This window comes from Miscanthus floridulus, chromosome 4 (assembly GCF_019320115.1).
Source record: "Miscanthus floridulus cultivar M001 chromosome 4, ASM1932011v1, whole genome shotgun sequence".
In the NCBI taxonomy this organism is placed as follows: domain Eukaryota; kingdom Viridiplantae; phylum Streptophyta; class Magnoliopsida; order Poales; family Poaceae; genus Miscanthus; species Miscanthus floridulus.
This window is the reverse complement of record NC_089583.1, coordinates 119,750,309-119,762,411: the sequence shown is the minus strand read 5'-3', so window position 1 is coordinate 119,762,411 and position 12,103 is coordinate 119,750,309. Positions and strand designations below refer to the sequence as shown.

At 47.5% G+C, this 12,103-nt stretch overlaps 1 pseudogene; it reads right to left on the bottom strand.

Annotated features, from left to right (window-relative positions):
* Nucleotides 1-8,533: 8,533 nt before the first annotated feature.
* On the bottom strand, nucleotides 8,534-11,873 carry LOC136552881 (tubby-like F-box protein 11; annotated as a pseudogene).
* Nucleotides 11,874-12,103: the final 230 nt, after the last annotated feature.

Genomic DNA, 12,103 nt, shown 5'->3' with positions numbered 1-12,103 from the left:
AAAGAGCTTGTATCAACTAGTTTGCAAGAATGTAAACAAGCAAGTAGGGTGATTATACCGCCGTGTAGGAGATGAACCAATCACAAGATGAAGATCAAGCCAATCACCGAGAGAATGCAAATGACAAGAGACAACCGATTTTTCTCCCGAGGTTCACGTGTTTGTCAACACGCTAGTCCCCGTTGTGTCGACCAACACTTGGTGGTTCGGCGGCTAAGAGGTGTTTCACAAACCTCGTCCACATGATAGGACACCGCAAGAACCGACCCACAAGTGAGGTAACTCAATGACACGAGCAATTTACTAGAGTTACCTTTTGGCACTCCGCCGGGGAAGGTACAACTCCCCTCACAATCACCGAAGGCCGCCACGAATAATCACCGACTCATGCCGATCCTCCACCGCTGCTCCAACCATCTAGGTGGTGGCAACCACCAAGAGAAATAAGTGAAATCCGCAGCGCAACACGAATACCAAGTGCCACTAGATGCAATCACTCAAGCAATGCACTTGGATTCTCTCCCAATCTCACAATGATGATGGATCAATGATGGAGATGAGTGGGAGGACTTTGGCTAAGCTCACAAGGTTGTTATGTTAATGAAAATATGCAAGAGTACTCTCTTGAGCCGGCCATGGGGCTATAAATAGAGCTCCCATCAAATAGAGCCGTTATACCCCTTCATTGGGCAAAAACACGCTCTGACCGGACGCTCCGGTCATACTGACCGGACGCTGGCCCTCAGCGTCCGGTCGCTCGATGGACACCACGCATCACTAGCTTCAAACGCTGTTCGTCAGATTTCAACGGCTACGAAGCTGACCGGACGCTCCGGTAAAACTGACCGGACGCTGAAGCCCCAGCGTCCGGTCGTTTCCAGTAAGCTCCCCGAGGCATATTTTTTCGACCGGACGTGTCCGGTCCACCTTGACCGGACACAGACCAGCGTCCGGTGCAATACCCTAGCCACTGTGCCTTCTAACAGCTCGACCGGACACAGCCTTTCAGCGTCCGGTCGCTGAGTGACCCAGCGTCCGGTCAGTAGACCGACGCTAGCATCATTTCGACCAACTCTATTTCAACTCTAACTTCTTTACCCTTGCTCAAATGTGCCAACCACCAAGAATTTTGCATCCGGCGCAATAGAAAATAGGCATTTCATTTTCCCAAAAACGTCGAATCCCTACAAACACCACCTCCTTTGTAGATGTGCCAACACCACCAAGTGTATCACCTTGTGCACAAGTGTTAGCATGTTTTCACAAATATTTTCAAGGGTGTTAGCACTCCACTAGATCCTAAATGCATATGCAATGAGTTAGAGCATCTAGTGGCACTTTGATAACCACATTCTGATACGAGTTTCAGTCCTCTTAATAGTATGGCTATCTATCCTAAATGTGATCACACTCACTAAGTGTCTTGATCACTAAAACAAAATGGCTCCTACATTTTATATCTTTGTCTTGAGCCTTTTATTTTTCTCTTTCTTCTTTTCTAAGTTTAAGCATTTGACCATCACCATTGTCATGATCTTCACCATTGCTTCATCACTTGGAGTAGTGCTACCTATCTCATAATCATCTTGATACACTAGGTTAGCACTTAGGGTTTCATCAATTAACCAAAACCAAACTAGAGCTTTCATCGACCCACGCAACCGCTTCACTCAAAAAATCAGACTAGGCAAATTTACACCAAAACAAAAACCAAACCGAAATGTCAGTTTCGGTTTTAAGGTTCGATAATGATACCGTGCGGGCGCTCGTCCTGTTTGGACGGGCCCCGCATGACTCGATCGACCGCACGCCTTGCCTTATCCACTCGACTCCCCCACCCACTCCCATCCCATCCAGTGACCGCCGCACCTAGTCGCTCGCCCGCTCCTCCGTACCCACTTTCTCGCTGCTGCGCCGCGCGCCCTTCTGTGGGTTGCAGCGCTCGCACGCTAGATGATTGCAGCCCCTCCATCCCTCCCTCCCTCCCTCCCCTCCACGACCTCCATGCCACCGGAGAGGAAGGCGATGGCAGCGGCTTCCGGCGAGGTTGGTGGGTCCTCTCTAGATCTGAGCCCTCCTCCTCCTCCTCCTCCTCCTCTGGATCTAATCTCTTCTCCTCCTTCTCCTCCTCCTCTATAACACCTCTAGTGTTACGATCTTGCTTAGCACCTAGGTTAAGGTCTTAGGGAAATTAGCAAAACAAGTTCTCGAGTTGAAAATTTTAAAATCACGCATGAAATGATAAACAAACCGTGTACGACCTACCTTTAGTGGTTGAGAGAAATCAAATACATATCTAAGTTAATTTACTTAGTGCATAAAAATGCTAATGAAAATCCTAACAAGAAAACAGGATAAGTGGTTTTAATTATTTGGCACGAAAAACAATTTCTATAAACAAAAATAAGATATAACTTGTATTTAGTACTTAAATAAAAATTGAAGTACTAGTTTAGTAGATGAAAATACAACTTTAACTTTTGGAAAATTAATGTTGTTAACTAGTGTTCTTGGGAGCTCAAAAAAATCAAATCTGAAATTAAAATCAAGTTGAACTTGTGATTAAAGTGCCATTTTTTGCGAATTATATTGAGCAAAATAATTAAATAGTGCTTAAATATTTTGTTCCTATGGTTTAGTATAAAGTATGGACTATTACATGAAGTATTTGTTAGTTGAAGTTAACAAGGTTTAGACCTATTAAAAATTGCGATAAAAGAGTTAATGGCTACTTAGCCCCAACTGAAACCCTTAACTTTTCGAAGTATGGAAGGCTAGTAGACAACGACATTTTGACATTTAAATTCTAACTAAAATATTTAAACACTAGATCCATGTTTTTATACCGTTGGTTGCTTCTAAGTAAGCATTTGAGCATGGTGTAGGTCGAAGTTGTGTTGAATGTCACGTTGTCCGCTCTAAATTTGCCCAAACCTCCTTAGAACGCATTGTAAACCATGATTTGGTGCTCGGTTCGTGAACCCGCGTTTAGCGTAACGAAGTCATGTTGGCACCTCTCTATCTCCCTCTCTGATCGTTCTCTGGACGTGCGATTTACTTCGCCAGTTGGGTGTTAGTATTAGCTTTAGGTTAGTGAAATTGATTAAACTCCGGTCGTGTTGATCAGCAGCCTTTGCTTCGCTTTCAAATGTGTTCACGTCATCGGTTGCTGTCGCTCGGCCTGAGTCCAAACACGTGCACATCATCTGTTGTTGTCGCTCGACCTGAGTCCACGGTCACCGTGCGCATGCGAGCGCTGCTGGCGCCGAGCTCAAGCCGTGGCCAGGCTATTGCTGCTAGCCAGCTCGCGCGCCCGATCGGTGTCACGCGACGTCCCTGGCCCTATGTTGGCTAGTCTCGGTTGGATGCGTCCTGGCTTCTACTGCTGCTTCGTGAGCGTGCCACGCTCGAGTGGCTAGCCATCGTGCCGTGTGCTGGGTTGAGCCGATGCTACAACTGTCGTCGCTCGACCAACGTGGCGCTTGCCCCACCCCCCGATTCAACTACCGTGTTGAGCCTCCGGGCATGTACCACTGTCGCCACGTCTAGGTCAACTGACCCTGGTCACAGTGGTGATGGTGATGCCTCTCTATCTCGCTTGGCCTCCGCTAGCCGACGTCGATGAGCCCCGCTCGGGTCCTGCCACTACATTCCAAGCGCTTCGCGCCAAGCCTCCATGTCTCGTCATCTGGGCGCACGTGCTGGTGCTGCCGTAATCGATCGGAACCGCCCCATCTTAATCTGCTCGGGCTCGCTTGTGTGTCCTCTCCACGACCGCACCATGCGCAGGGCCACCGCTCCTTCTTCCCTCCTAGCGTCAGCGGGCTTCACCGCATAGTTCCTCGCTCCATTGGGTAGCTTAGGAAGTCGGCTAGCCGTCTCTTTCCCCTCAAGCCTGGCTGAGCACTACCGACCAGCAATTTGGCATTTTGCTCACCGCCGGTCATGTGCGCCGCTGAGCCGGTAGGTTTGGGGGTAAGGCCCGTAGGGTTGATAGCAGTTCAATTGCTCGTAACCCCAAACTCGCCTTGACTCCCTCTATCCGGTGCTCGTGCTATTTTGTCCAGGGCACTCATCGACGGTGTGGTGACGCGTCGGTGTCCGCCTCAGGACGTCGTTGTCGTGCTTGGGCGCACATGGCCGGACCACCTCGGCCCTCCCCTGCTTCGACCATTGCCATAGCGTGCACCACGGTGAGCTATTGATGCTTCTCCGCTATCTCTACCCGTCCATGGGGGCATAGGCTCGCTGAAACGCTCGCGTCGCCGTGGTAGTTGGTCCGCCGATGCGAGCAGTGCATTAGCAGTCACCGTCTAACTTCTAATCGTCGCCTAGGGTTTCGTCTTGGCTCCGCGATGCTCATCGGCCTGCTTGTTTGACTGGTGCCTCGCTCCATTATCTGACGTAGGTGTGCAGTGTCGGCCGGAGCCACGCCGTCGTGTGTAGGGCGTCGGGGACCGACTTAGTGAGTGGGTAAGGATATTGATGGTGCTCGATCCAAAACTTGTCTCTAGTGCAATAGTGCGCGGAGTCGCCGCGTAGTAATCTGATAAGTTGCTAAATGCGCGAGTACGCTCGTGTAGCGGGCCAGTTGGGCTGGCCTGCTAGCGCCTGGCCACGCCCCGTGCGTGCTGCAGCAGGCGGCTGGGCCGAATTGGTGGCCAGTCTTTCCCTTTTTCCTAAAGCATTTTCTAATTTAGTTTCTAAGGTAAATTTGTAAATTCAATATAAATTTGTGTAGTGGACCAAAAATTATGAAACTAATTTTGTTAGGTTTCTAAAATCATGATCTATCTGCTAGTATATCTTATTCATATAGTTTTATAGTATTTTCAGGAGTTATCTAATTAAATTAAGATGCTTAATATTGTTAAGATATAAACTTGTAGGAATTTTTATGATTAATCAGTGCTAGTGTTAATTCTGAAAATTTCACAGGAACTTCCTAATATTATGAGGTGCTCACTGTAATTTTTATATCTCTATAATAATTAGTTTGCTAAGATAGCTAATGACTCCTAGTTCGAATATATATTAAATCAATGAAATGGAGTAAAAGAAACACCTTGGGATTATAGAACTAAAACATTTTTTCGATAAACGACGCCTTACTCGACAACGTGGATACATAGCCTAGTACGTTAGTCATAGAGCTAGCTCATTAGCTTGAGAGGCGTCAACGTATTTTAAGAGTTACGGTTGCCGTTGGTTAGTTACGTTTTTGCGATGCATCCACGTGTATAATAGGAACAACGACGTCTTCCGGAGTCATCTGGAGTAGCAGAAAGGATGGTGCCTTGATGATCAGGTCACTACGATGGAATGCTAACTTTTGGTTATATCTTACCCAGGCAAGCTCCGTTGCATAACCTCTATTATTTTGCACTTTATCTTATGCTTGTGGATTAAGTTTTAAGGAGTTAGAATGAAATCCACTTGCATATATATATCCTTATCCTATGAGTTCTACTAGTATGTCATGATCATATAGATTGCTATGCTAAAGGATTTTGGTAGAAGTCGGATGATTATCTGTCACTCACGAGAGATAGAAAAGACATTATTGTTCTTATTATCATATAACTATCACATGAAATATATATGGATGATAATTGGAGACCGGGCGGGACTGTGCTTTGGATTTGGATTTGGACTTGGTTAGGCAACCGTGCGAGGCTCCGGTTGTATTTGTTCCGCCTGTGTCGAATGAGGACCGTCCGTTGCTATGGATGGTAGTTAGGTCACAGACTTATTATCCTGAGCACATACTTGCTTATGTGAGTGAGAAGACTTGTTGCTCTCTTGTCATGGGTTCCAGCTCTTTCTGGACCAACTTTTAGGGGTAGGTATTAGGTGGAGGTCTAAGCACCATACTGATACTGGGTCTCAAGTGTTGGGGGCTTGGAGTCCAAGTTTGGACGGGGACCTTGACCCCTTGATAGGAGTGGAACGGGTTGGTCTTGTTTGTGCCTGTGGTACAAGCGAGGCGTGTGTTTCGGGGTACCTAGCTAGGATACATTGATTCGCGAATCACCATTTTTTTGAGATGGTACAACTTGGTTATGGTCTAGCACCGTAGTAAGAACTGAAACATGGAAGGTGATAAAATGGTTCTGATTGCTTACCACATGCTTAATGAGCATAGGTGCTTACCTAGAATGATTAGCTAATTAACTAAAAATAACTGCTAAAAACTCTGAGCATAAGGATGCACTATTAGTAATACTTCCTACAAATACAATTAACCAGCAAGCCAAAATAAGTCTTGCATATCCTTAGAGTATTTTATTTTTCTCTTGCCGGGTTAGTCTTGCTGAGTACAATCGAGTACTCAGGGTTTTATTCCCCCTGTTGTAGGTGACATGTGGATGTTGGTAGAGCTGACCTTTTGTATGTTCTCCTTGTAGGCTCAACGGGGGTTTTCTTACGTTACGAACATAGAGTTTTAATTATAACCTTCACGAATAAAGTTTTGGAAAGAAAAGCTTATGATTTGCTATCCTCACATGTATATAATTATGTCTCATGCTTAATGTTCAATAGCTTACAAGTAAACTTAATTTTCGTTGAAACTCTGATCACATGTTTTATTCCATTGTCGTAGTTATCTTGTTTACCATTCTGATGTTGTAATAAAGTGGTGTAAAGAAATGGCTAAAAATGTTGTAAGCTTTATCCTCTCATTTATGATCCTGACGAAAAATGTGGATTTTCGAGTTCTCCCTTTGGGTGTGCTCGACGAAACAATGTGGTTTAGTGCACTCTCTTGGGTATTTAGGGTCTAATGGAAGACAAGTACTCTGTAGAGGGCATTAGATCAGGCGGTTCCGCCACATCCTCCTCCTCCTCCTCTGGATCTGGATCCGAGGGACGCGGCGGTGGCTAGGGTTCCGACGAGCTCTGTTGCAGTAGGCTTATTTTGCTGTTGCAACACGTAATATTTCTTTGTTGCATTAGTCTCTTTTTTTCTGATGTTGCATCTCGCATTGCACTTTTATTTCTGCTGTTGCAGTAGCCTTGTTTTGCTGTTGCAATAAGTAAATTTTCTTTGTTGCATTAGTCTTTTTTTCTAATGTTGCTTTCATGCATTGCACTTTGTTGTGTTTTGTTGCAGTAGCCTTGTTATGGTGTTTCAACAAGTAATATTTTTTGTTGCATTAGTTTTTTTTCTGATCTTGCATCTTGCATTGCAGTAGTTTTGTTCTGTAGTTGTAGGCGCTTTGTTCTGATGTTGCTGTAGACTTGTTCTGATGTTGCATCTCGCATTGTGCTTTGTTTGATATTGCAAACAAGTAATACTTGTGATGGGAGGGCGGTGAGGATGCGACGCACCTAGTGGGGCACGACGAGGGGATGGGCGGCGCGACGAAATGGCGAGGGGACGGTTGGCGCGGCGGGATGGCGGCCCGCGCGCGAGTGTGGGACGGGCCGCCACGACTGGCGAGTGACGCCCGAGTCGGATGGACCCGAGGGGCTAGGGTGCTCCGTTGTTTTGGTCGGGATCGAAACGAGTCTACTGTTCCGTGCGGGGCAGGGGGGGCGTTCCGTGCGAGGTTTCGTGCGGGAGGGTGGGGGCGTGGTTTCGTGCGTGGGGGGCGGGACACTTGGACGGGCCCGAGGTGTGTCCTGACGCGCCCCTGAATCCGAGCGTTCGGGCACTAGGAGTGTCGTTTAAGGTTTGGAAAGTTCGGCTCTTGATTTTGGCCTCATTTTTATGGTCTGAACAAACCGAACAATCGAGGAACCAAGTCTGCCTTGCTGTTTTCTGCGCCCGTGCACCCACTATCACAACCGTGACCGCCGTACTTGCTACCTCACCGAGCTGCCCGCCGCCCTCGCACGAGCTGGAGCTGTCGACGAGGTGGAGCCGGAGCCCTGTCGCATGAGCTGCTTATCACCCATCCGCGCGGTGCCGGCCTTGCCTTGGTCGTGCGAGCTGCTCGTCACTCGTGACTCGCCTGCTCGTGTGCATGGACTCTTTCTAAGCCGAAGCTCATGCAGAAGGGGAGGGGCTTGTGCTGTTGTGCACTGATTCTCAGCGGATGGGATTGGGAAGGAGAAGGAGAGATCAGCACATGTGAAGGAGAAGGCTCCAAATCGTGACAGAATGGCTCCAAATCGTGACAGAATGCTAGTTATTCTTTCAATGGTATTTCACACGTCTAAGGGCACGTTTGGTTCCCTGGATATGGCTTGACCAGGCCCGTGGGATGCAGGCTTGGGCTGATTGGTTGCCCGGATATGGCTACCTGGGCCTGGCTCCGCCGGTGCAAAACTGCCTCCCTGGCCTGGCTCCCGGGAAACGAAATCACAACTCGTTTCTCGCGAGCCTGGCCGGTGCGGTGCAGCGTGGGCGTCTTCTGCTGGCTCTGCTCGGTCACGCCCATGCAGGGCGGTAGCACAGGGCCTGCCAACCAAACAAAGTCTGTGGTTGCATGCGCACATCCTGGCTGCTCAGCGCCTGGCTCTAGGAGACGGGCCAGGCTGCTCTGAAACGAGAACCAGACGCGCCATAAGATGTTTCAATGGTATTTTCCGAAAATGCGGTTCTTTCAATGCTATAGAACCAATTTTCCTTTTAATATAAGGTTCGCTGAATCGAAAGTGCAATACTCCGATCAGATGTTCACACTAGCCAACCCTCAATGCAAACCACTCCAGCTAGATTGCTATTTACATCACGATAGTACTGAACAGAAGAAGTATTCAGCTCTACTATGATTAGTTATCACCAAACTCTCCGACTTAAAGCTCAGGTAAGCCTATGCCCTGTTCGTTTGGCTGGCTGAAAGTACTATTGGCTGATTTGTTGTGAGAGAAAAATACTGTTCGTTGGCTGAAAAAGTACGGCTTATAAACCAAGCGAACAGGATGCTAGATTAGGCTATTCTCTTGCTTTATCTGCTGGTTCACCTGCCTTGCACCTGCTGGGAAATGAGACAAGAAAGTAAATAAAATGGTGCAGGTTGAACATCCGTCCCACAAATAAAGTCGTACAGGATTTTGTAGCACAAATTAAGGACCAAGCAAAATGACTTGACTAAAGAGTAAAGAGTGCTGAGCAGTGCCACAGAAAACAGTGCTATAGTACCATAGAAATGTCATGCCGGTGATGGACAGCATTTAGAAAGAAAAATAGAGTGTGCGAGCAGCTTCTAAAGTGGACTATCAGCAAAGGAAAAATCGTACCTTGACTCATTCGCGAGTAATTTTGGTATAGAAGCTGCTCAGACAGATGGCAAATGCCTGAAACGCAGATATCGGATAACGGTAGTCCATGGTGAACAAATCCTTCCCGATCTTGCCAAACTGGAGTATCACGTCGTCATCATCCTGGTTATTCGGATCACTCTCGCCTGAAGCCACCAACTGGAAGTTCTTAACAGATGCAACCGTGACCCGCCCATGGAAATTCAGGCACCAGCACTGCAGCGGTTCATGCCATCTGGGGGACTTGTTCTTCAGCACAATCTTAGCTTCATTCTGAGTGGCTAGCTGAACACCTGAACTATCCAGACGACCTGATTTCCTGAAGAATGGAACTGATGCAAAATAGTTGGAGTTAACAGATGGAAATTCAGTCTGCATGGGAGCAGTCCCTCCTTTAATCGCTGATACAGGGATGGAATCCATGACACAGTTCATCTTTCTTGGCGCCCTGCAAAACATTGGACAAACTTTACAACTCTCATGATGGTCTGAGCAGTATTTGTAATTCTCATAAAAAATCAAATGATGTTGCAGTATTTGTAATTCTCATAAAAAAATGTATTCACATGATGGTCCATTCATAGCAGAACGTTTTCTTGGAAAGAAATATGAACCTAACATTGGAAGAATAAATGTCTACCACATGGTTTGCCATACCTAGAACCAAAAGTTGCTTCGTAAGAAATGTGCGAAATTGGATAATTTCCAGCAGGCACCCCAGGAGAAACTTGGGCTGAACCGATCATGCGTGCAGACGGACCCTTTGAAACCACAGCTCCGGCACAAGGTGGATGGGCATCATAGACAGTAAAGAAGTTTCATCTGATTAACAGAGAAGAATATGGTAAACCGAGGTCTCTGTCATAGCCATACTTTTGATCCGATGCACGGCATTGAAAAAACAGAGCAAGTTTTGAATTTCAGACACTGTTTCTTGAATGCTCACCTTAGCTTGCCAATGTAGGTACCTTTTGATGTATTCTTTGCATCAAGCGAGATAAGGTATTCAGTGCCTGCGGGCCTACGACTTCTGCGTGCAGCAAGTAGAAATTTCCCATCATCAGCTAACGCTGCAGAGCAAAAGAAAAAAAAAACAGTGTCCATCAACAATGATGACATCCACACTGTATTTGTTCAAGAGTCATACATATAGGGGGTGAAAAAAGCATACCATCAGTGACTCCAACGCACAGAGAATATGACTGAGTCACCCGGTTCCTCCTAATGAAACATTTAATTGGGGCATCCCTTGGAGCAGGCTGCAGGTTACAGATTTGAAATTGCAAGTTAATAAAACCAAAATAAATCGATGAACAAAATTTCAGAGTCAAAGAAACCTCAAACGTTTCGACAGAGCCAACTGTAAAAACAAGTCGACTAGCTCCTAAAGTAACATTTGACCTTGCATACTTGATTCTAAGCAAACCGACTTAACGAAAGAAATCATAAAGAATTGTCTACTAATTTTATCTCCTCTGAGTAGAGAATAGTATCTCGACTTACCTAACCATCGTACTCAAGAACTTTCGTTTTTTAGAGTTCCAGGGTAAAACACCCCGGCCTTTTAACTATTGTCAGAAGTCCAAATTCAATACAGGGCAGTTTAAAACCACGCCCAGACCTCTGCCGAAGTCTGGAGAACCTGGTTCCAACCAGAAACAGAACCAAAAGAAACTGAAGGACTTCTTACAACCTATCGATAAAAACATGAAGAGCAACAGAACTCTCCTAGAACCCTTGTACTCAAGAACTGAAAATTAAACAAATATGACTAGGTAGGTAGTACACCAACAACGGAATTCTGCCTGATATCTTCCAGCGACGACCAAGGGTCACACACGCAACCTGGAAATGGAGGCTTTGACCCTAGCAAATGATGAATGCGGTATGGCAAATACCATCACTGACAATGACTACTCAAGGTGGGAAAAAAAATCAGGTGACACAAACAACTTTTTCCAAAGCACCAGACTAATAACGAACACATATTAACCTGCTTGAGAGAGATGGGGAAGGTGAATTTCCCGGACTCCTCCGGCACGCGCACCATCTCCTTGACGACGGCCCTCCAGCAGCGGCAGACGCCGGCGGACGCCACGACGGCGCTGCGGCCGGGCCAGCGCGCCTCCTCGTCCTCGACCCTGACCAGCACCATCCGCAGGAGCTCGGGGGGCACCTGCGCCCAGCAGCTCTCCCGCAGCGCCTCGTCCGGCTCGGCGGCTGCCGGCGCTCGCCCGGCGGCGGCGTGACCCCCCGGCCGGTCCGACCGGAACAGCAGCAGGCCGCGCGACGAGATGGCGCCGATCTCGCCCTTCATCTCCTGGATCATGCTGCTGAAAGGCATCGCCTGCCTTTCGCGCGCGGCCTCCTCGCCAAAACCACCACCGCCCCCTCAAGAACTCTTCTGCCTACGGTCTGTCCCCTCAAGAACTCCACAAAAGCAGCAGCGGATATCGCGCGCGGCTTTCAACCGAAGCAAGGCATTGGGCGATGAAATGGAACCTTTTTTGTGAACTGTGGCAGACAGGGTTCAGGCCATTGAGTTCAGATAGCAGGCGGTGGGAGGGAGGGAGGGAGATGGGAAGCTTCCTTCCTGAGCTGCTGTGTTGATATGGACGTGGGAAGAATGGGGCCTGTGAGCTGAGAGGGATTTTGGGGATGTGACTTTTATCCTTGGCGTGGACACGGACAAAGGACGTGGAGCCTTCCTTGGCCATGACTCCATGGGGTGTCTCACTACCTGCGCGTGAGGGAGAGGGAAGGAAGCTGGAGGAACAAAAGGTAACAGTAGGCCAGTAGGCTGTAGCTGTAGCTGGGCACCCAACAGTCTATCGCTTTCATTCAATCAATCAATCAACAGCGTGTGAAAGCGCAGCAGAAAATCAAAAATCTG